The sequence below is a fragment of the Dermacentor silvarum genome, chromosome 1, assembly GCF_013339745.2.
Source record: "Dermacentor silvarum isolate Dsil-2018 chromosome 1, BIME_Dsil_1.4, whole genome shotgun sequence".
Taxonomy (NCBI): Eukaryota; Metazoa; Arthropoda; class Arachnida; order Ixodida; family Ixodidae; genus Dermacentor; species Dermacentor silvarum.
The window spans coordinates 380,613,647-380,635,939 of record NC_051154.1 but is presented as its reverse complement, the minus strand read 5'-3'; the positions used below and the strand labels follow the sequence as shown (position 1 = coordinate 380,635,939).

Below are 22,293 nucleotides of genomic sequence, written 5' to 3'. Positions count from 1 at the left end.
CGCCACTCGCGCGCGAAAGCAGACTACGCGCTTCCGGCCGGCCTTCCTACCTCGCGTGCGCTGCATTTAGCGGCGATTGCCGGCTCACCCTCGTACGCTTTCACTCGCATACACAATGTACGGCGCGTGGCGACGATTTTATCGCCGTTTGACTTTATACGGAACCTCACGGCGACGGCGACGCCAACGGCAGAAATGCGCTTGGAGTGTTCATATAATTGCTATCGCCGAAAAAAGTCGCAGTTTTGCCCGGAAGGCGAAGCATCAATTGCAGTAGCACATTAGTAGACAGCGATACAGACTAATGATAGTTTTATCGGCTGTATAAACGTGGGCACATTCGCTTACTATCTGAATTAACAAGCATACTGTAGCGCGCGCAAGCAAACACGAATGATCGCAAACAACCACTGTCAAAACGCTGGCGTCAGCAAGCGCGGTGGCAGAAGGGAGCGAGGGTTCGTGCAGTCTATCGCTTCAACGGAAACAGCAGCGAAAGCAGAGTGCATACAAAGGTAGGAGCCGTGTGCAGATCGCTTTCAAGATAAGGTGCGCGCGACCGCCTGAAGCCGCGCAAAGTACAAATACGCAGTTGCTGGCGGAGTACAAGCCGCACCCCCTCCCTCCCGCGCTGCCTTCCCTTTTTCCTCTCCTTTCGCGCTCGAAATTGAGTCGCCAGTTTCCCTTGCGCCCGCCCGGTCGCAAGATACGCAGTTGGTGCGGCAGCACATCACACCCCCTCCCTCCCACCGTGCCATTCCACCACGGCCTTTCGCGCAACAGAAGCCGTCGCGTTTGCTTTCCGCCGTGCATTCGCTCTCCGTGAAAGCGCGCGTCCCTCGCATGCTTTCACTCGTTTATACAGCATACGGCGCGCGGCGACGATTTTATCGCATCACAATGATGGTGACGCCGACGGCGGAAATCCGCTTGCAGTGTTCATGTAATTGCTATCGCATATAAAAGCATTAATGTACGTCTTCCGCCGACGTTAACCATTTAGCGGGGCAACCCATGGCGTCTTTGCTTTAACCATCTTAACGAAAAAGAAGAGAACATCTTAGCGAACTTGAAGAATATAAAAAAAATTCTTGCCCACTTGGGGAGATTATGATGACAACAGACAGCGTGGCACTCACACAGCACGCTGAGTTTAGCATCGAAAAGCGACTCGTTTGCTTCTACAGTGACGTGAAGTGGAAGGCTACGGAATAATTATTGCGCTAGCAATTATATGGACACTTCAAGCGGATTTCTGCCCTCGGTGTCACCGTCATCGCCATGAGGTTCCGTAAAAAGTCCAAGGGCGATAAAATCGTCGCCGCGCGCCCTATGTGCGAGCCCCCGCGCGCTTTCACCGAGAGCGAACGCACGGCGGAGAGCAAACGCGACTTTCTCCGTCGCGCGAAAGGCCATGGGGATATGGCAGAGAGGGAGGGGAGGCGACGCTGTGCTGCGGCACCAAATGCGTATCTTGCAACCGGGCGCAAGGGGAACGGGCGACGCGATCTCCCACGCGAAAGGAAGAAAGCGGGAAGGCAGCGCGGGAGGGAGGGGGGGGGGCGACTTCGACTCTTCTAACAACTGCGTACTTTGCGACAGTGCGGGATGTCGCGCTCACCGTATCTTGAAAGCGATCTCCAGACGGCTCTGACCTTGGTATGTGCTGCGATTTCGCCGCTCAGTTTCCGTTGAAGCGATAGACCTCACGAACCGTCGCTCGCTGCGGCAGCCGCGCTCGTTCGCGCCAGCATTTTGACAGTGCTTGTCTGCGGTCATCGAGTGTCATGTTTGCTTGTGCGCACTGACACCACGCTTTTTATTTCCGTTAGTAAGCGAATGTGTCCAAGTTTATGCAGCCGATAAAACTATTATCCCTACTCCGTATAGCTCTCTACTAATTTGCTATCGCAATTGATGCTTCGCCTTTCGGGCGAAACGGCGACATCTTTTTTTTTTTTTTTGACCAGCCATGGCTTTTTTAAACTGACCTACTACACGAAGCAATCTTTTTTGTTTATTGCCCGCCGTCGTAGCTTGTTGTTTGCATATCACTGTGGCTATGGCGTTGTCCTGCCGAGCATGAAGTCGTAGATTCGAACCCGGACGCGGCCGTATTCCACTCGGGGTGGATTTGAAAAACGCTCATACATTGACTGCAGGTTAAACAACCCCAGGGTATCAAAGTTAATCTGGACACTCCCATCATGGCGTGCCTCATAACCGGATCTTTGTTCGGCTCTTAAAACCCCTGCGTTGAAATTTGTTTCTGTTTTAAATGCATAATCATTTTTATGCCTGCCCAACGAGAAAACCCGTCCATTAATCCGTCACGTAAGACGAATCGTTATAAATTAATGTATAAAAAAAACAGATGTAGTGTGAAAGAAGAAACGCTGATGGCGGTGGGTTTCGAACCTACGTACGACCCCACACTCAGAAGCCGAGAGTCTTACCCACAGGGTTAAAACACCCACGGTTGCAGATGGTGAATATATCTGAACCATATTAATGTGTTGTACCGATGGTAAAAAACAAATGTCATAGTTGAGCAGCTTGTATGAAGGCTTTCTTGAGAGATTTGTTGATGGGGGAAAAAATCATCTCTAGGCCTACATTTAGGGCCGAATTGGAGCATAATAGATATCAGCAAAATTCTGATTTTACGAAAATTCAATCCCCACGGCGGCCGCATTTCGATGGGAGCGAAATGCGAAAACACCCGTGTACTTAGATTTAGGTGCACGTTAAAGAACCCCAGGTGGTCAAAATTTCCGGAGTCCCCCACTACGGCGTGCCTCATAATCAGAACTGGTTTTGGCACGTAAAACCCCATAATTTAATTTAAAATTCAATCCCAAACACGTCACGTCCCCGATCCGTTTCGGTGGTCACGGGTTGCGCCTTCCCTTGGGGCGTTCCTTCACCGACAGAAATGCCACCGGTCTTTGAGGGCTCATGCTCGCCACGTCGCGCAACCCAGTCAGTCAGTTGATAAGAAGTGATGAGGGGTTACATGGGTCTCATCACGGTTGATAATGGCTCGACGCGGATGGATAAGGTGCTACTCGTAAAAAGCGATAAGGGCTTGTAATGGTCAGAGCAATGCCGGTAAGGTGGATACGGATCAATAAGAGTTGATAATGATTGGATTATGTCCGATGAGCTTGATAAGTACAGATAAGATGGAGAAGAACTGTGTAGATTGCGATAAGGTTGATACCGACCAATAAGGGTTGATGAGACTTGGATCGAGTCCGATAATATTGATAACAACCAATAAGGGTTGGTAACGGTCGGATTTAGTTCGATAAGGTTGATAACAACCGATAAGTGCTGACAAGGGTTCTTGCTGGTCGGATCTAGTCCGATAAGGTTCATAAAGACCGATAAGGGTTGATAAGGGTTAATTATTACTGGTCGGATCAGGCTTCATAACATTGATACTCACACCGGGCTGCGTGGAGATGAGCTAGTGGCACATTGCTTACGCATGCTTAGACAACTCCCAGAGGAGTTTCTCCCGTGGAGGTCTACGCCTTCGCCTGTGTAAGAAAATTCAGTTCAGGGTAAACGCTCGCGGTGCTCTGACTTGATTTCTGTCCGTTGTCTTTCTCGCGCGTTGCAGTTATTATTGAATCAGAACTATCTAACCGGTCTTGCGGTTCTTTAATTCAGCTCTAAATTGTAGCAAAGTTTGACTGCTGGATTTGATGCGCTAACTATATAATTACAACACTGTGTGCGCAGTTTCAAAATGTTGTCTTGCCTTCAATGTTGTTTCGCCTCTTGTGTATTTTCTGTGCGAGCCGGAGTATGCAAGTGCAGCTGCCGATGGATATATCTTCATTAGTGCCATAATCGCACAACCATTTCTGTCTCGTCTTTGTAGGTTACCACCGCTGAGAGTAGCCAGCAGCAAGATGGTGATGTCTCCGAACGCCACCCAATGGCGACAGGATGCGCCGGCAGCCTCGCTCAGCATCACAACAGTGTTGGGCGTCTGCGGCTGCACCTGGTACCACCTGTCACGGCAGAAGATGAGTGGGTCCTCCAGGTGGCTGTGCCTACCACGTGCTGCTGTGTTGTTTAAACGGAGCAGATGGCCGCGCGGTCGTCGCTGCCTTTTTGACCAGCGGCATTTACAACAGACTGCCTTCGCTGGTATTGCGGCCTGACTAGACGACTGCAGGCAAGGTGCGGGCACGGGGCCGTCAAAATACTCGTGTTCTACGCCAAGGCTGCCCGAGTACGGTGCTTACAAGCGCTGCCGGCTAGTCTCCTGACCTCTTGCGCTGGCTCTGACGGCGAACCAGTGGAACACTTAGTCTCCATTGTTCGGAGCAGTTGCGGCTTTATCGTGGACGGGCCGCTCTTGCTACCACTGGCAGTGATTCGATGGCTAGCGTTCAGTATTCGTGCGTTATGTTCATGTGAATTCAAATTTTCTGATGCTGTGAAAATACAGTTTTTCTTATTTCACGTTCGTTTCTTTAGCCGTGTTAGCCATTTTGCGAGTACGCTTTCAGTGTGCGATGAGAAACAATCCTAACGAGCATCGGAATACGTCTTATACGCTAATGAATACAATTTTGGTAATTGAGTTTGTTAATTTTGGTAATTGAGTTTGGTAAATTGAGGTTGTGTAGAATTTTTTTCTCTAATCGTACAAGCGCTCCATTGTACCTGGGGAACACTCGCAACAAGACTTTATTTTTTGGGAGTCGGTCTTTCTCTTGAAGGATTCTTTGGCACGGAGTGCATCGTATAACACGAATACTACTTCGAGGTCAATATGTTCTCCGGTCCTATCTATGAAGTAACCGGTGAAATGTATTTTTCTCTGGAGAATTTGTAGAAAAATTCTAAATGAAACAAGGTTATTTGTTTTGGGGAAACACAGCGGTAGCTTAGTGGCTATGGCATTGCGCTGTTGCGCTTGAGGTCGTGGGTTCGATGCCGGTCACGGTGGGGGCGAGGGCTCGGCACTGTTTCCCTGTGCCATTAACTATTAAAAAAATTGTCTTTGTGCAGTTTGTTGTCCTACCTCCCAGAGTGCGCAAAGAGCCGAGGGATCAGCCGAAAGCCCACAGGGGTCCCTTCTTTAAAATTAGCACGTCCTGTTCTTTTTCTTTTTCCTTGCTTTTTTTTTCGTTACAAATCACACGCCTGTTTGATGAATTTGATAACAGAAATACTAGAGCGCATGATCGACAAACTTTCGTACGCTGGAAGCGTTTGTCCCGGATAAATGAGTACAACTTTGCGCTGTGCTGCGAGTTTTCATCCCGCGGATGCGATTAAAAGGACGTGAAACGGGGTCTATCGGCAGTTGAGTGAACGCCTGTAAGTGAGTTAACTGACCCTTTTTTTCATGTAAAAACAGCTTCAGAACCATCATCATCATCATTGTTTACATATAAAGACTAGGTGCAGTGCATGACCGAATGCCTCTCCCATTTTTTTCTAAAGAATTGTATCCTGGGCCGAAGAACGCGCTACTACAGTGCCGGATGTTTTCTCTCTCTGTTTAACCATCTCCAACTCAAATTTTCATACAGACTTGACTATTCAAATTCTATTCGCTAATAATAAGTTGGCTTCAAGCCAGGTTTTCCAAAGCGACATTTTACAGCCAAGCTGTTAAGGGCTAGGTCCCCGAGGATCGTGCCCACGTGTAGAAAAAAAACTGTCATCATCAGCCCTTAACACATTCGCTGTAATACTCCATTGCACTATTCAGAGTTGGCACCGAAGCCTCTTACCTGATTACGTGCGAAGGGGTCGGTCTATCATTGTTCTCCAATTAAGAGTGTCACAGCCCATGATGAATGATGCTTTATGTTGCGCTTCACCGTCGTCCTCTCTCGTGCCGTCCGCGAGAGACGCAGCGCACCCCATTCTTCGGTGGCGTCGACACCCTCACTAGCGTTTACGGGGATAGCTCGCGTCCGGCTGAAACAGTCGCCCATTGCGTTCCGCGCCGTCTCTTCTAACAGGGTCGACAACGGCGTTTAGCCGTTCCGTGACGTGGAGATCGCGCTAGCGTTCTTATCAGTTTCTCTTTTGACTCACGATGGCCCGGTCGCGTGCCGTTCGTTCGGAGGAAAAACGCAAGGAGCGACTACGTGCCCATAAGCGCGAATGAGCGCGCAAACGCCGCGAAAGAGCGTACGCAGCAGAACCCTTGTCTAACAAGAGGTCGTTGGCCAAATACGTCGCGAAGGAGAGCAGTGCCGGCAATGTGATCGGCGCCGGCGGGCCAACGCCACGGGCGACGATCGGTCCAACGAAGCCAAGCGGAAGCGCGAAGACCATCTACGACAGGATGCCACACCGTTGGAACAGTTCCCGGATGCGACAGCAAGGTTCCGAAGGGAGTTCATCAAGAACCCGTTCGGCACCGCATGTACGGTGTGCGACCGACTTTGGTTGGCCCACGACATATATCTACGATCGGCGGCGTGACGAACGAGAACCTGCAAGAAATGGCCGCGGGCGCGTTACGACAGTGTCTCGCTTCCTCCGCTGAGGTCTACAAATAGCCGGTATGTGGGACGTGCCGAGGTTCGGGAATCCCTGCTCAAAGGTGCAGTGTCCCGGTTCACGATCGTGAACGGATAAAGTACCTACCCGTACTTAATTCCCGTCACGTAGCACAGCTTCTCTGGTCTTCCATCTCACCAGAGTGGAAGGGCTGATAGTTGTTTTTTTACTTAGACACTATATTCTTCTTCGCCGAGTATGATGGTAGTCCCGACATTTGAGCGCCAAAGCCACGCCTGGGATTGTGCCCAAAAATTGCGCCGCAGAGCCGAGCTGTACTCGATTATTCATACTGACCATAAAGTACATGCGATACTCAAGTTGCAGTGACTATCACGCTTCACATAGTTGCTATCGCAGCACTAAGCCGACGTGTGCGGGAGCCCGTCTCAGGCGTAGTCCAATTCTAAGAGAAAAATTAAGACCACCCATCGTTGAGGCTGCGTAGTTTCATTGTTCGTTAGAAACACCTCGATGTGGCTTACTACAAAAAGAAGGTATTCTCACCTGCTCATTACCGCGCCTTCAAACTAGCTATTGATTACAGCTGCGTACAGGAGGAGTAGGCGACGCCGCCATCTACTCATCTATTCGTGATGAATACTCAACACGTAATATATTCTCGCATGCGCGACTTCATGCTAAATTTAAATTATGGGGTTTTACGCGCCGAAACCACGATCTGATTATGAGGCACGCCGTAGTGGGGTACTCCGAAAATTTGGACCACCTGGGGTTTTTAACGTGCACCTAAATCTAAGTACACGGGTGTTTTCGCATTTCGCCCCCATCGAAATGCGGCCGCCGTGGCCGGGATTCGATCCCGCGACCTCGTGCTCAGCAGCCCAACACCATAGCCGCTGAGCAACCACGGCGAGTACGCGAGCTCAAGTGTGCGTTTCAAAGTTTCTAAGGCAGCACTATGAAAAGAAATGTTAGAAAAAAAAAAGAGGATGCGGTAAAAGTAGTGAACTCTGCGAGTTCTAACCCGGGCTCTAGGCTCCTTGCGCACTGTAGGAAGCACGGGAAAAACGCTTTGCGGAGAAGTGGTAGCACGGAACTAAGCGGAGCGTGACAAAAGGGCCAAATTCAAAAATTCGTGTCTCACTTAAAACAAATCAAAATGAGATGACGGAAATTGAACACCAATAAGCACGCCTATTTCTAGTGCAATTAGTCTCAGATTTTTACGAGGAGTACTTCAATGCGAAGATCGGGGATGGAAGTGAACCAAAATCGAAATTTTGGTATGTTTAGCCTGTCATTTCAGAAAATACTTATACTTTTTTGACGCTTACATAATATGTTTAGTGTAATATACACTCTTAGTCCAGCCCTGGATAATAGCCTAGCTAGAAACGGCACCCTTCAACGTACTGCTTAATATAACGGCTACGGGCAGCCCGACAAAGAGAGATATACGTGACACTCTTCAAGCGGCCTCCAAACCAACTACAAACAATCTTCTCAGCTGGTTTTCAAACATTTTCAGAACTTCATTTTCTAATTACGCTAGCTGCGCCGTTACTGGCGATTTCGGTTCGATCACAGGGCAATATTTACCAGGCTGCTATAGATATCGCCTCAGACCCGATTTTCTAAGTAATGCTTCTATACGCTTGATAAATTATCGAATAAAGATAGCTTTTTCATCTGTCTGGCTGACCCACAGGCAGAGCAGTCAGTGACGGTACGTCCAAGCAGCGGCAAATGTCGTAGAGCTAAACCAGGCAGAAACAAAAAAACGCTGCCGAAACGAAAACCAGAGTTCGTTTATGAATAAAAGCGCATTCCCTGCCTTTCTTGGCTCGTCATCGTCGCGCCCAGAGTGAACTGAAACCTGGAAATCAGCTGCATGAACGGTACGACATTGCTGGTCGACAAAGCGGACGGAAAGCTTCGCACGACTGACAGTTAAAACCGCGTAGAAAAACACGTGCGCCAGGCATGCTGCCGATTCCGCCGCGTCGTCCGTCGAACCGGAAGCCGCTAGCAGACGGCGCGCCCCACAATCCCTGCGATTTCTCGTTTTACGGGTCACCTATTTGCGGCGTACACTCGACGGACCATCCTCGAGCTTAAAGGGCACAAAAGGCAAATATTAAGTCAACATGGAATGTTAAAATACGATCACAGAAACCTCGAAACGGTTGTTTCGTGCCAAGAAAAGACTTCTTCTACGAGAAAATTGCGTCTGAAGCGTCCGCGTACCTTTAGCGCCATTCAAATCACCCGCCTTCCCGAGCGAGGAGTGGTGACGTCATGGTGTAATAGTGACGTTGTGCCACCGGTGAGGAAGCGCCGCCTGCATGACTGAGCTACGGCTTTTTTGCTGAAAACGCAGACGCGCGGCCAGGAACAGAGCCAAGAAGAGCCGACGGCAGTGCGAAAGCGGCAGCAAAAGCGTGCGCCGCATTGTAAGCATGATGATCGTCGATGCTCGTCGCAATGGACCTTGTTGACGACCCTGACAACGACACATTGGCTCTCTAAGCTGGGCTCGATTTCATCGATTTAAGCTACGATGAGCGTGACATGTTGCTGAGGGCCCGCGCTGCCAGCATCGTTGCGTACTACGACGGCGGCCTCGACACCGGCTCTTCCGAGCGCGAAATCAGCGAGGACTCCAGCAATGCGACGTCGGGCGACGAAGCTGGTCACCATCTGGACGTGCCGTCGCGCGGACCGTTCGGGCATCCCGCGACATCACATGGACGTGGCATTCTGTGCTGCTTGCAATTTCAAGTGCGAGTTTAGCGAGATAGTAACAGCAGCCCAGTAATGCGCGATATCGGAACTACTAGACAGTTTTAGTTTAGCGTTAGCGTAATAGCGGGGTTACGGGAAATAGCGTTACCGTTCCGCAAACGAACTTTGCAGAAAGAGAGTTTTAGTATAGCGTGATAGCGTAGTTTACGTGCGGGACGCTATTCCATTACGCTTTGAATTTCGCATGCACAGGGCACCTAATTCTATGTGTGTGTGCGTCCGGAAAGTGCGATAGGCAGCGCAATGGAAGCCAGGAGCGCGTTGTATTTTTACTTCACATGTCCGTCGATCTGCAACAAAACAGACAAGCAGTACAAGCTGTCTACCATAGCCTCCGAAATCCTCCCATCTCACAGGCCATATGCCGTCGTCGCGCCTATCTCCCGACTTTAGCGACAGATGGCGCTCGGATCTCAGAAAAAATTTCTCTCGTTAGGCTTAGGCGCGTTCGAATCGAGAAGCGATCTCGAAAATTCCTCAAGATTAGCCATAACACTCTCGGCGAAGCGGCATGAGACTAAGCAAAAGCCGTTTACGCAGTCATTTGCTACGAACGAAGTGAATTCTACAAAAACAACGCCAAATTCAGTTCGAAGCGGGCGGCCGGGACCGCCGCCATGTTTTACGTACAATACGTACACAACGCTAACACGGTAACGTTAACTCTGAGAAATAGCGTGCGCACGGTAAACGGTATGGGTCGGTTAGCGTTCTGCGCATGCGCACTTCGATCCCGCTATTCCGGTACGCCCGCTATTCCGGTAACCACGCTAAACTAAAACTGTCTACTGAAACTCGAGAACGCGCGGCGCAGAGTCGAGCGAAAACGAAAGAAACACCACGTCGTTATCCACCACGTCGTTATCAACCAACCACGTCGAAACCACCACGTCGAAACCACCACGTCGTTATCAAGTGTAACGCCAAAAAGTTGTTTTTTTCTAAGAATCTGATAGTAGACAAATAGAATTTTCTTCCGTCTTATAATCCAACGAAATGCTCTTTTTAGTCGGAGTGGTTGAGTACTAGCAACACATTTTTTGAGGAGTTCCTTCGTCATCGGGTAAGTACCTGAATGTCTCTCGGGAGTCTCTTATCGTGCCCTGCATTTACCTCAATTTCTCGATTACTAAAGCGCTGTTCGTGATTAAATTGACGCCTTAGAGGTTCTCGAGCATTGCTTTATCACTTTAGCTTGAATTTTTATTTGCTTTTTTTTTATTTGACCTTTAGGCAGCTTCGCTAGTTCACAGGTGTATGTGCCATTGCGCTTGGACCCTTTCTGCACTACCACCAGGATCGACCCACATTTCAGCGTTACACCTGACGGGGGTGACTACTCCAGGACATCAATAAAGTTTACTACCTACCTACCTGACGCTAAACACCCAGCTTAAACAGCTTCGCTGTTAATAAAACTCACTTGGCGCGTATTCTTGAACGGGCCATATAAAATGTATTTTAATTACTCATCTGTGGCGCATACCAAGAAATTAGGCTCCGTACCGCAATTATGAAATCAGCTAACTGTCACATAAAAAAGCAAAAAAAAAGAACTGAAGTGGCAAAAATTTTTGTGACAGTGATTTTATAATATATAGCAATCCTATTCATGACGGTCTACTCTGAGCCATTGAAATTTCCAGGCACTGAGTTGATACACCAAGCTATTCTCCTCTAAGCGTGCACTTAGATGAAGCTGACGAATAAACGGTAAAGAGGTATGATTCTTCGAAAGAAAAAATGACCATTGTTAAACACAGAACCTACCGTTTCAAAAATGAGAAGAAAGTTTATTTTTGTACTCGTACTTTATAAGAAGGCCCGAAGTATGTACCGTGAAACCATGTTCTTACATTTCTGCAGTTTACCCAGGAAAATTATTATACACATTTCCAATACATAATTCCACTTTCACCTTGCATTACGAACTTTTCACCTTGCGGGGCAAACTGGCACACAGCTGCCGTCGCGTCTCAATTTTGGTACCAAGCATGACGCATGATAAGCTATTCCAGCACAACCCTCTTTTTCAAGATCAATTTGCCTATAGGCAGACGCCAGGAAAGATCGGCCACAATGTACCACAATGCCACATTTTAAACAAGCAACAAAACAGTAACTGTACACTGACATCATTCATTCACACTTAGACCTTTCAGTTGCTTCGCAATTCTTCGACGCCTATGTAACCAACAGCTACTGTCACGCTCTGCCACCGTCCAACTTAAAGGCACCGAAGCCATGTTCGACTTCTGTGCCTTTAATTGGAGAGCGTGAAAGAGTGTCAGCACTGATAAGGGACCTATCGTATACCTTGGATCTGGCAGGCACACATGTCACATGGAAGCGATAGCACATCAGGCATTGCCGGCATCGCTGGCTTCTTGGTAGCATAGCATCAATGGCCATCTGACCCAACAGACACACCAATGGTTTGTGGTAAGTTTCAAAAACAGTCTTCCAACCCAGGTAAGTATACTCATAAAATCGTTCGGCTGCCCAAGTCAGCGCGAGCGTTTCTTTGTCGATCCGGGAGCACCTTTGCTTGGTTTTTGTTAGCGAACGAGATGCAAAAGCAGCTGGGCCATGGTGGCGTAGAAGCTTAGACGTTGCGCTTCTGAGCCCGAGTCTGGGGGATCAAATCCAGGCCGCGGCCGCCGCATTTTTGCATTTCGAAATGCAAAAATGACCCCCTGCTTTACATTGGGTGCACGTTAAGGAACGCCAGGTGGTCAAAATTTATCCAGACTCCCCCTCTACGGCGTCCCTCATAATCATATCGTGGTTTTGCCACGTAAACCCTGGAATTATTAAAAGTAACTGGTCTGCGTTGCCTGTCATTTCGTGTTTTGAACAAAGCAGCTCCCAAGCCGAATTAGTGTGCGTCCATAAAAAATAATTGCTGGTGGCGTGGCGTCAGATTGCCATGCACTGCGCTCAACGAATCAGTTGTTTCAATTCTTTGAATGATTTTACTCGGGCACAGTCAGGCCACACGGTGTCGTTATGCAAATAAGCGCGCATCGGCACCGTGGATTATGCTATATGCGGCAAAGCGCCCTAAATGTTTGGCCATGCCAAGTAAACTTGCCAGTTTTGTCACGTGTTTTGGTGGCTATTGATCATTCATTGATTGCTGTGATCTTAGCTGGATAAGGCCGCATGCCTTTTTCATGCAGGATATCAACCAAAAAGGTACTTGCTTGACACCGCGTACAAGCACTTGTCTCAATTCAAGCTGACATTTGCGCTTGCTAGGCGCGAGTGTACTTTAGCTAGTCGCTCATCGTGCTGATATCCGCCGGGATACCGACTGATCCAACAGCGACAGCCAAGAGCGGCAGTGCAGTGACCTCCGTAGTTGATTCATTACTTGCGACATTCGAAATAACCCGCCATGGTTGCTCAGTGGCTATGGTTTGGCTGCTGAGCACGAGGTCGCGGAATTGAATCCCGGCCACGGCGGCCGCATTTCGATGGGGGCGGAATGCGAAAACACCCGTGTACTTAGATCTAGGTGCACGTTAAAGAACTCCAGGTGGTCCAAATTTCCAGAGTCCCCACTACGGCGTGCCTCATAATCAGATCATGGTTTTGGCACGTAAAACCCCATAATTTAATTTTTTTAACAGTCGAAACAGTCGTGATCCTGTGGTAGCTTCGCTCGACCCGCACCTCGTGGACTCGTTGTATTGCATGTTGCACCGAATTCCGTTTTAAATGCGAAGCATTTCTTTACCTAGACAGAGCTAAGGTCGGAACAAGATCACGTGCAAGGACGCGGCGATTTTGTCTCCGAGAAATGTGGGCCGCTCCCGGAGATAGTGAAGCTCGGAAAGCCACCGGACATAGTGCGAATTAAGGCGGCCCGCTTCGGCAGGTGACGCGAGCTCCGATACCAACATGCTGTCGCTGCCATGCTGTTGTCGTCATTTCATCGTCGTCATCTCATTGCCTTCATGAGATTGTGATCATTCCTTCGTTGTCAGGTATCTTTCTGCCGTTCTTACTCTGTTGCTGTCACTGTGTTGTCTGATCGTGGTCACCACGTCGTCTTCGAGCCGTCGTCGTCATGCCACTGGCAACATCGCATCGTCATCACAGAGTCACCATCATGTAGTCGGGGTCATTCCAGCGTCCTCCTTTTGTCGTAGTAATTGCGCCGCCGTCAAGCCATTGTCGTCCTACCTTTGTCACCTCACTGTCGTCGTGATTTCAGATCGTCATCCCTTTGTCGTCATACCACTGTAATCATTCTATCATCACCATCAGTGGCGTAGCCATAAATTGTGTTCGGAGGGGGGAGGGGGCTCACATTGCAGTGTGGCCTCCTCCTTATTTAATTTGTCGAGGGATCAAATACATGAATAGTGACTGTATTATCATTGCCAATGCCATTGTGTATTAGCCGCTGCAAGCGAATTCTTGAACGCTGCGCATTGCCAAGTAAAATATGTAATTTCTTTCATAAAAGAATATATCGTATGTCCCACAAATTGTGGCAGAAATAATTGATGTCAATGCTTCCATGTTTGTTGTCTATTTAATAAGTAAAGAATATATCACACGAACGTTAGACCTATATCCGTTCGAAACCAGCAATGCAGTGCATGCCGCTGATATGAAAAATGTTAAGGCCATGAAATGAACAAGTTCATGACAAATATTTTAATGAATGTTAGTCATTCAAGAACCTTGTTTACATTTTGTGCATATGCAATGGCCTGGGAAAAATTTGACGCTGTCCTTCATGTCAAATTATTGCGCAGGAGCAGCTGTCACCGGCCGTGTATTGTGAGTAATTGCACCGAAATTATAGTCGCAAGAGAGCACACATAAAAGGCAGGACTTCTGCAAAATATACATCATAAATGCGAAGATACAATGGAATGTAAGAATGCGAAGATACAGCTTGATAAAGGACAAGAAAGTGTCAATTGTCGCAGTTCTCCCAAAGCAGCACTCGCAGCCACAATTGCGCAAAAACGGCCGGGAGATTTCGGGCTCCTTTGTCTCGATCATCTAATTGCATTGTTGGTATTGCGGATGGTACAATTACAGGAAATTTCTTTACGATCACCCTGTGCTTTTCGAATCAGTGGTGCAACTGTGCTAACGCGCGGTCCATGAATGGAGTGAACACAGTTCGCCGGAAATATTCCTCAGCATATTCTGATGCAACGCTCCCGCTGTCGGACACCGGCTCGTCGGCTGGTGATTTCCACATCCATTTTTGCCAGATCCTGAACTTGTGCGAATATTTTTGAGAACGAAGCAGTCGCATTCTTCCGGTCATTTTCGATCGCCTGCTGTACCACATATACGTCATCAATGGCGGCGCTCATGTCAACGTTCCTGGTCTGCAGCTTCTTTGACAGAGGCAGAGTCTCCGTTAACACATGCTCCGCCACATGCAAGCTCACAACGAATGCCTGTGATAAAAGTTCCAACGCTAGACTATTTGCCTGAAATTGGAGTTTCACCACTGCCGTTTAATTTTATGTCTTCTGGTGCCGCGATCACCGGTTCAAACAGATTCACAAATGAAAGAACTGCATCATGCTTTTCCACCCAGCGCGTTTCACATAATCCCAAATGTCGCTGCGTTGTGTACTCAACAAACTTCAAACTTATCATTTCTCGTAAAACATCTGAGCGGTTAGGAGATTTACGGAAAAAGTTAGACGTTTCCTTTAGCTTTCCAAAACAGTTTCGGATATCTGTGATGGAGCACGCCGCACAGCGAACTAGGATGAGGGGGTGGCTGGCGCAATGTGTGTATAGTGCTGCTGGGTATTTCTCGCGAACGGCAGCTTGCACACCATTCTCTTTACCAGCCATCGAGCTGGAACCATCACACCCCTGGCCACGAAGATTATGTGTGTTAATTCGAAAGTCTAGCAGAAATATTACAATGGTGTCGGTGGGGGCCCGGAACTTTGGTCCTGAATTGGTACAAACCTAAAAACACTTCTTCGATGTCGTCGGCATCCTTGTTTGGGTACCTTGCACAAATGGTAAGCTGTTCGACTCCAGCAATATCCATCGTTTCGTCAGCAAGTATGGAGAAGCAGCCTGCAGCTTTTACTTATACAACTAGGCTTTTTTTGATAATTTCACCACCAATTTTTATAATTTGGTTTTATAAATCTGGGCTTAAATACGAGGCATTACTGGGGCAACCTTCCAAATGGTTCTTTGTCCACTGTGAACCATACGCGTACTGCTCGGTATTCTACACCGGCGAGACAAAATACTTTGCGGGGAGATTACGATAACACCAAAGTGAAGGTGAAGCCCTCAAGCAAGCGCGTTGCAATCCGTCTAGTCCCCACAGTGATGGCGGTGAGCGACCATTGGTTCTTTTTGTCGTCTCCTAGCCAGAAAGCATAAAAAACACTGCCAGGCCAAAATCCACTCGGCCAGAAAAAAAAGTCACAGGCTTGCGCGGCACACGCAGCACAGTCACAGCGTAAGCTGGTGGAGCGGCTCGAGAGTAGCTCCAATTTGGACCCCACGCACAACAGGGTCTTTGCGGCAGTCTTTTCGCCTCGTTTTGACGAGAACGATCTGAACTGTCCACCCGGCGTCGACGGCGAGCTGCGGCTTGTAATGCTCTCTGCACAGCAGTCTGCTGAGCCCGATCAAGCCTTACAGCTGTAACTTACATGTCCGGCACACTGCGTTTGCAGGCACCTAAACTAGATATGGCGCCACCATACTGGCGGAGGCTCGGGCAGCTCGGGATTGCGTTGATTTCGCCGATCGTCTGAATCGCATCTGGTCGTCTGCGCCTGCGCACACTGCGTTTGCAGGCACCTAACCTAGCTGGCGCCACCATACTGGCGGAGGCTCGGGTCGTCTGCCCTAAACGCTTGGGAGCGTTTTAGGGCATTTTTCCCCTGCCCGATAGCAAGCGCTTGCGTGACTCAGTGCTTGAGTATCTGGTCCCCACGCAGCGGAAATCGGGTACTTTTTTTCGCATTTCCGGCGATAGCGGTTACTGCGGCGTACACCGCCGGCGGCGGCACCATCGCGAACCGAAACGGCTATTAGAATGTGAGCCCATAACAGCTTACGCTGCAAAACGAACGCGCACCGAAGTGCGCCGCGCGGTGGTCGGGGCAACACGAGAAAAACACATACGCTCTGGCTGACTGTGGCAGCCCGCGGGTAGCGAAAACAAGAAAATAGAAGAGGCTCAGCGTGTCGTCGCGAACAGAAGACAAAGTATAAAAAAGTTGTCGCAGTTTCACCTGAAAGGTGAAGCATCAATTGCGATAGCAAATTTGAAGAGAGCTATACGGAGTAATGACAGCAGCTTTATCAGCTGTATAAACTTGGACATGCAGCAGCACCGGCAACACGCAGAACTGTTGTCGACGCCGACGGCGTTTTGCCCGCGTTCGCTCAAAATGCGTGCGGCGTTGGTGACTGTTGCCGGAGCCTCTGATATAAATACGCACTTGGTGCCGCAGCTAAACGTCGCCTCCCTTCCCTCCCCCTCCCCCCCACGGCCTTTCGTGCGTCGGAAGAAGTCACGTTTGCTCTACATATATGGTGATTGTAGAGGAGGAAAGAGACGCCTACTTCTGCAGCCCTTAAGGGAGCACAGAGCAGAACGCGCGTTTGTTCTCCGCCGTGCGTTCACTCCCCGTGAAAGCGCGCGTCCCTCGCGCCCTTTCACTCGTACATACAGCGTTCGGCGCGCGGCGACGATTTCATCTCCATTGACGTCATACGGAACCTCACGGCGACGGCGACGGCGACGGCGACGCCGACGGCAGAAATCTGCTTTTGAGTGTCCATATAATTGCTATCATTGGCATTGCGTAATCAAGGAGTGGAGGAGGCATACGTGAATATCTTGGCAAATATCTACAAGGATTCCACAGCTACCTTGGTTCTCCACAAGAAAAGTAGAAAGATACCTATCAAGAAAGGGGTCAGGCAAGGAGACACAATCTCCCCAATGCTATTCACTGCATGCTTAGAAGAAGTATTCAAGCTCTTAGACTGGGAAGGATTAGGAGTGAGGATCGATGGCGAATATCTCAGCAACCTTCGGTTTGCAGATGACATTGTCCTATTGAGCAACAATGGAGAGGAATTACAACAAATGATTGAGGACCTTCATCGAGAAAGTGCAAGAATTGGGTTGAAGATGAATATGCAGAAGACAAAGATAATGTTCAATAGCCTGGCAAGGGAACAAGAATTCAGGATCGCCAGTCAGCCTCTAGAGTCTGTAAAAGAATATGTTTATCTAGGTCAATTACTCACAGGGGACCCTGATCATGAGAAAGAAATTTACAGAAGAATAAAATTGGGTTGGAGTGCATACGGCAGGCATTGCCAAATCCTGACTGGGAGCTTACCACTGTCGTTGAAAAGAAAAGTGTACAATCATTGCATTCTACCGGTGCTAACATATGGGGCAGAAACTTGGAGGTTAACAAAGAAGCTCGAGAACAAGTTAAGGACCGCACAAAGAGCAATGGAACGAAAAATCTTAGGAGTAACGTTAAGAGACAGGAAGAGAGCGGTGTGGATCAGAGAACAAACAGGGGTAGACGATATTCTAGTTGACATTAAGCGGAAGAAATGGAGCTGGGCAGGCCATGTAATGCGTAGGATGGATAACCGGTGGACCATTAGGGTTACAGAATGGATACCAAGAGAAGGGAAGCGCAGTCGAGGACGGCAGAAAGTCAGGTGGGATGATGAGGTTAGGAAATTCGCAGGCGCAAGTTGGAATACGCAAGCGCAAGACAGGGGTAATTGGAGATCACAGGGAGAGGCCTTCGTCCTGCAGTGGACATAAATATAGGCTGATGATGATGATGATGATGATAATTGCTATCGCAATAAAATAAACAAGAACGTAGTTACCTTTGCTGGCTTCAGTGTCTTGACACGGATGCCTTAATTGGCGCAGGTGACAAAAAACATTGATATTCTGTTCTGTGACATGACTGCACAAATGAATCACCGCAACGTCTCATCGGACCTCGCTTCGTGTTTTGTCAACTTGTCTGAGAGTGTGTTGATTTGGCTTGTCTCGTTCTATGGTCCGATGTACTACTTTAGAAAAGTCAATGCACATCTTACGTCAAAAATGTATAAGAACATTAAGCGCATAAAGTTCCGGAATGGAGAATCTGCAGCATTTTTAATGTGTCAGTGTACCTTTCGCGTCACAACTTTAGGAGAACTTTATACCCATAAAGTTTCGGAATTGAAATCCATGCACTCCGTAGATTTCGCGGTCGCCACGAGATACCCGGACGAGCCCGCTCGCCATCAAAACACCCATGAAACTTTGTGCTCGCATGGGGCTACTTGCGTTATGTGACTCCAGGTGCATGGGCGTTGCCACGAAATCCAGCCCGAGTTCGCAATGTTAGCGCCGAAATGTCTTTTCGAGCTTGAAAAAGTAATTGTATACAAAATCCAGAATTGTTGCCGGCGCCAGTGCTTCTTTTGGTCGGCGGTGCGTGACAGTGCGAAACAATTTCAAGAGGGGGGGGGGGGGGGGGCTCATGGGGATTCAGCCCCATGAGCCCCCCCCCCCCCCCTTGGCTACGCCCCTGATTGTCATCCCATCGGCACCATTTCACTACCGGCATCACGTGGCCATCACCCCGTCGCTGTCGCACCATCGACGTCATATTATCGTCGCCGCTCTTTGCGCATATTTACGTCGTCTATACCTTTGAGAAATGCTTCCCATGACAATAATAATCATCAAGGATGAATTCTGCCTTAATTTTTTCTGCCGGGTACTCTCTGTGGTCCCATTGACAACGATATCATTTCTAGCTAGCTCAGAGATGTAAAAATTACTGCTCCTAGTTATCAGCTATTACCTCTACACAAAAGTCACGAAAAATTCATGGCCACGAAAATTCCTTAGTATAGAGCACTTTTCAAAGTGCGATGAGAAATGCATTTTAAGCCCTAGACCTGTATTAACGCCGTCATTATAATTCCCACATACCTGCAAGCCGTTGCCGGCTACTTCGAAGGTCGTGCGTACAAAGGCAAAAATTCCTTGATAACATCAAATTCACTGTAAAGTGGATCTTTATAATTTATACCAACGTTGCGTTCATCCGAAAGAAATTCTTCAGACTATGACAGTGGCAGCTACAATAGTCCGTACAGTTTCACAAAACAAAGTTTGACGCCAGAGAACTCGCTGAAGTCTCCATATATATTTTGGCCCCGTAACGTTAAGAACAAATTTCATTCGATATTATTAAAAAATAATTAACGCTTTGCCGTAGTGTTCTTCAGATTAGAGAAGGCGAGTAGCTATTAGTTTACACAGTTCACCAAAACAAAGTTTAAGATTGGAGTTAAACAAGCAAGTTGTACCGAAATTACACCGTAGGACTCCGACAGAAAGCTTAATTATACAGCGCACTGCAGGGAATTAATCGCACCCAGACCGATGGTAGTTACTTTCGAACTTGTCCCACATCTTTTCCAACTATGGATATGTATCCATTACCTAAACGCCATTATATAGGTGCACCTGGGCTCTGGAGAAAATAGATGGCTTAAAGAATAGCGTAAGATGTTATTACACAGTTGATTGTACATTGAAAGTAGCAGTTACAAAACTCAGCAAATATCTGATTTCATTCATGCCGTATTGAAAACTGCCATAGCATTACTCATTATTAAGGCGAAAGTCTTAAGTGTCTCGTTGAGTGTTGGCATTGAAAAAATCGCGGCGTCTAGTCGAGTGATAGAAAAAAAAGAAAAGACCACGTGAGCTCCTCCGAGCGAGCGGCGCGCTCCGACAGAAAAAAGAAAAACAGGTGTTGCGTCGCTTAAGCCCCAACCAGACGTACGCGTTGGAAAGCGTCCGCACGCGCCGCATCGCGCCTGGGCGCGTACGGCGTCGGGCGCGGAGACTGCGTCGCGTGTGGACGCGTTGCGGCGTGGACACCTACCACTGCTAGGTTTTTTACGCCCGCGCCGGAAGCTGGCCCCGCGTCGCCCGCGCGACGCTCCTCACGTGACCACAGAACGCCTATGACGTGACCACGCCGAACCAGCGTGACTTCCGGAACGACTCGTTGCGCGGCGAGCAGGCAAGCCCGGGCGCGTATTTCTATTTGCGCCCCCGTACAGCACTCGACCGCTGGCGCCGCGCTGCGCCGCTCGCGCGTACCACGTTTCTAGCCGCCGCCGTTGGAACGAGGAGGCGTTGACGGAGAACACGCTGGGTTGGGGGTGACTAGCCTGCTGTTAGGGGATAGGTGGTATTCCTAAATAAACGCATCACTGTTTTGATGATCCAAATATAATCTCACTATCAGGGAGGGAGCAGTCTACCTGACTGGAGCAGTATTTTTTTATTTGGGGTGTTGCTACGCTGCGCTCCGCAACACCCCAACGACCGCCGCTTCGCGTCGGCGCCCGGCACCACGGCTTCCGCCGTGGCGCCGGGGTTCAAACGACCGCGCTGGCAAACAGAGAGGAAAACAAAAGGAAAAGCGTGATATTAAACTAAAAAAAAACGAGCCAAGGCAGGATTCGAACCCGCGTACACATAATCCCGAAGCGAGCGCCGTAACCCGTCGGCCAAATAGCCACACCTGTAAACTCGGCAAGCATGCAAACCATATGATTGCGTTCGAGCGCCCTCGGCGAAAGCAACCACCTAAAAACGCGGTACGCGCGAGCGGCGCAGCGTGGCGCCAGCGGTCGAGCGCTGTACGGGGGCGCAAATAGTAATACGCAGCCCGGGCAACCTGCGTGCTTTGTGTTCGTCGTTCCGCGCGTTTGGTAGGCCGCGACGAAACGCGCAGGGACGCGCGGCATCTCGTGCATCGTTTGCGTGCGCGCCCTCTTCCTCTATCGGGCGCCACGCGACGTCGAGTGAGCGCGGCGCGTGTGGACGCTTTCCAACGCGTACGTCTGGTTGGGGCGTTACGTCATGCAGTGGCGGCGGCGTTTGTGGCAACAGCCGACTGCGAAGCAAGAGACGGCGATGGAGGGCGGTCGCCCGGCGCCTAGCGGATTGCGCGGTAGGCCTCGGAAGTACGCTACGGCCGATCGCTGCTCGCCAAGCGACAAACGAGGTGCGACGTGCGAAGCGGCGGGAGCAAGGCGTTCGACCGCGAGTGCTGCTTTCCACTGCTGAGAGGACGCAACCTAAAGTCGAAGAGAAACGCCGTTGGCGCTAGTCTGACCCCGCTATACGTGCGCGCCAAGCCGCAGCTAAGCATCGAAAACGAGCGGAAGAAGCCGAACTGCGGAAGTAGCAACGCGACGATGCGAGACGGCGCATTACTAATTGTGTGCAGGAGGCTTTCACCTTCACGTGTTTCAGGAGTGTAACATGCTGCCGAACTTTTTTGACCTATTACTCAATTACTCTACTTCATCGCTTTTACACCAGTCGCTCGCACCACAAGGAAACAACCACTCGGCACAATGAGGACAACCTTCTCACATTGAAATAGTTTTCTTTTATGACTTCACGTACACTCAATTACAATAGTACAAAATTGAAGGAAAATAAGAGATAAAAATATTGCTCGGAATACATGCACACATAAATTTGGCTGGTCGTGCTGCGCCCGCGCAAACACCAACACCTCAAGGCGTCGTCATTCGCTGGAAGGTGTTCCACACAACGGCACGAAACAGCCACCGCGGAGCCAACGAAGACACTTCCGTACGCGTAGTCCCGGCGTTGCCGATAGCAACGAGACCAGCCAGCGCTGCTGTCCCAGCGGCCACTGGGACAGCGTCCGCAGGCGTCAGAGACACCGCGACGCGTTAGAGGTTGCGTTGAGGGGGCTGACCAATGGGACTAGAGGCGAGGTGCCCTAGCGGAAGTTCCTCACCGCTGGGAAGACGCCGATAACGCTAGTCTGTCCATTACATTATATAATACGACTACCCTCAGCCAGATGACGATGGTGTTGTCATGCTTGTCGAGGATACACACAT

At 49.2% G+C, this 22,293-nt stretch overlaps 1 long non-coding RNA gene across 1 annotated transcript in view; it reads left to right on the top strand.

Moving 5' to 3' along the window:
* LOC125942443 (uncharacterized) overlaps window positions 1–4,451 on the top strand; it is a 107,152-nt gene extending 102,701 nt beyond the window's left edge. Inside the window, exon 4 of the long non-coding RNA XR_007465113.1 lies at window positions 4,198–4,451. This is a non-coding gene — a long non-coding RNA (uncharacterized LOC125942443). The remainder of the gene's footprint in view (window positions 1–4,197) is intronic.
* The last annotated feature ends 17,842 nt before the right edge of the window (window positions 4,452–22,293 follow it).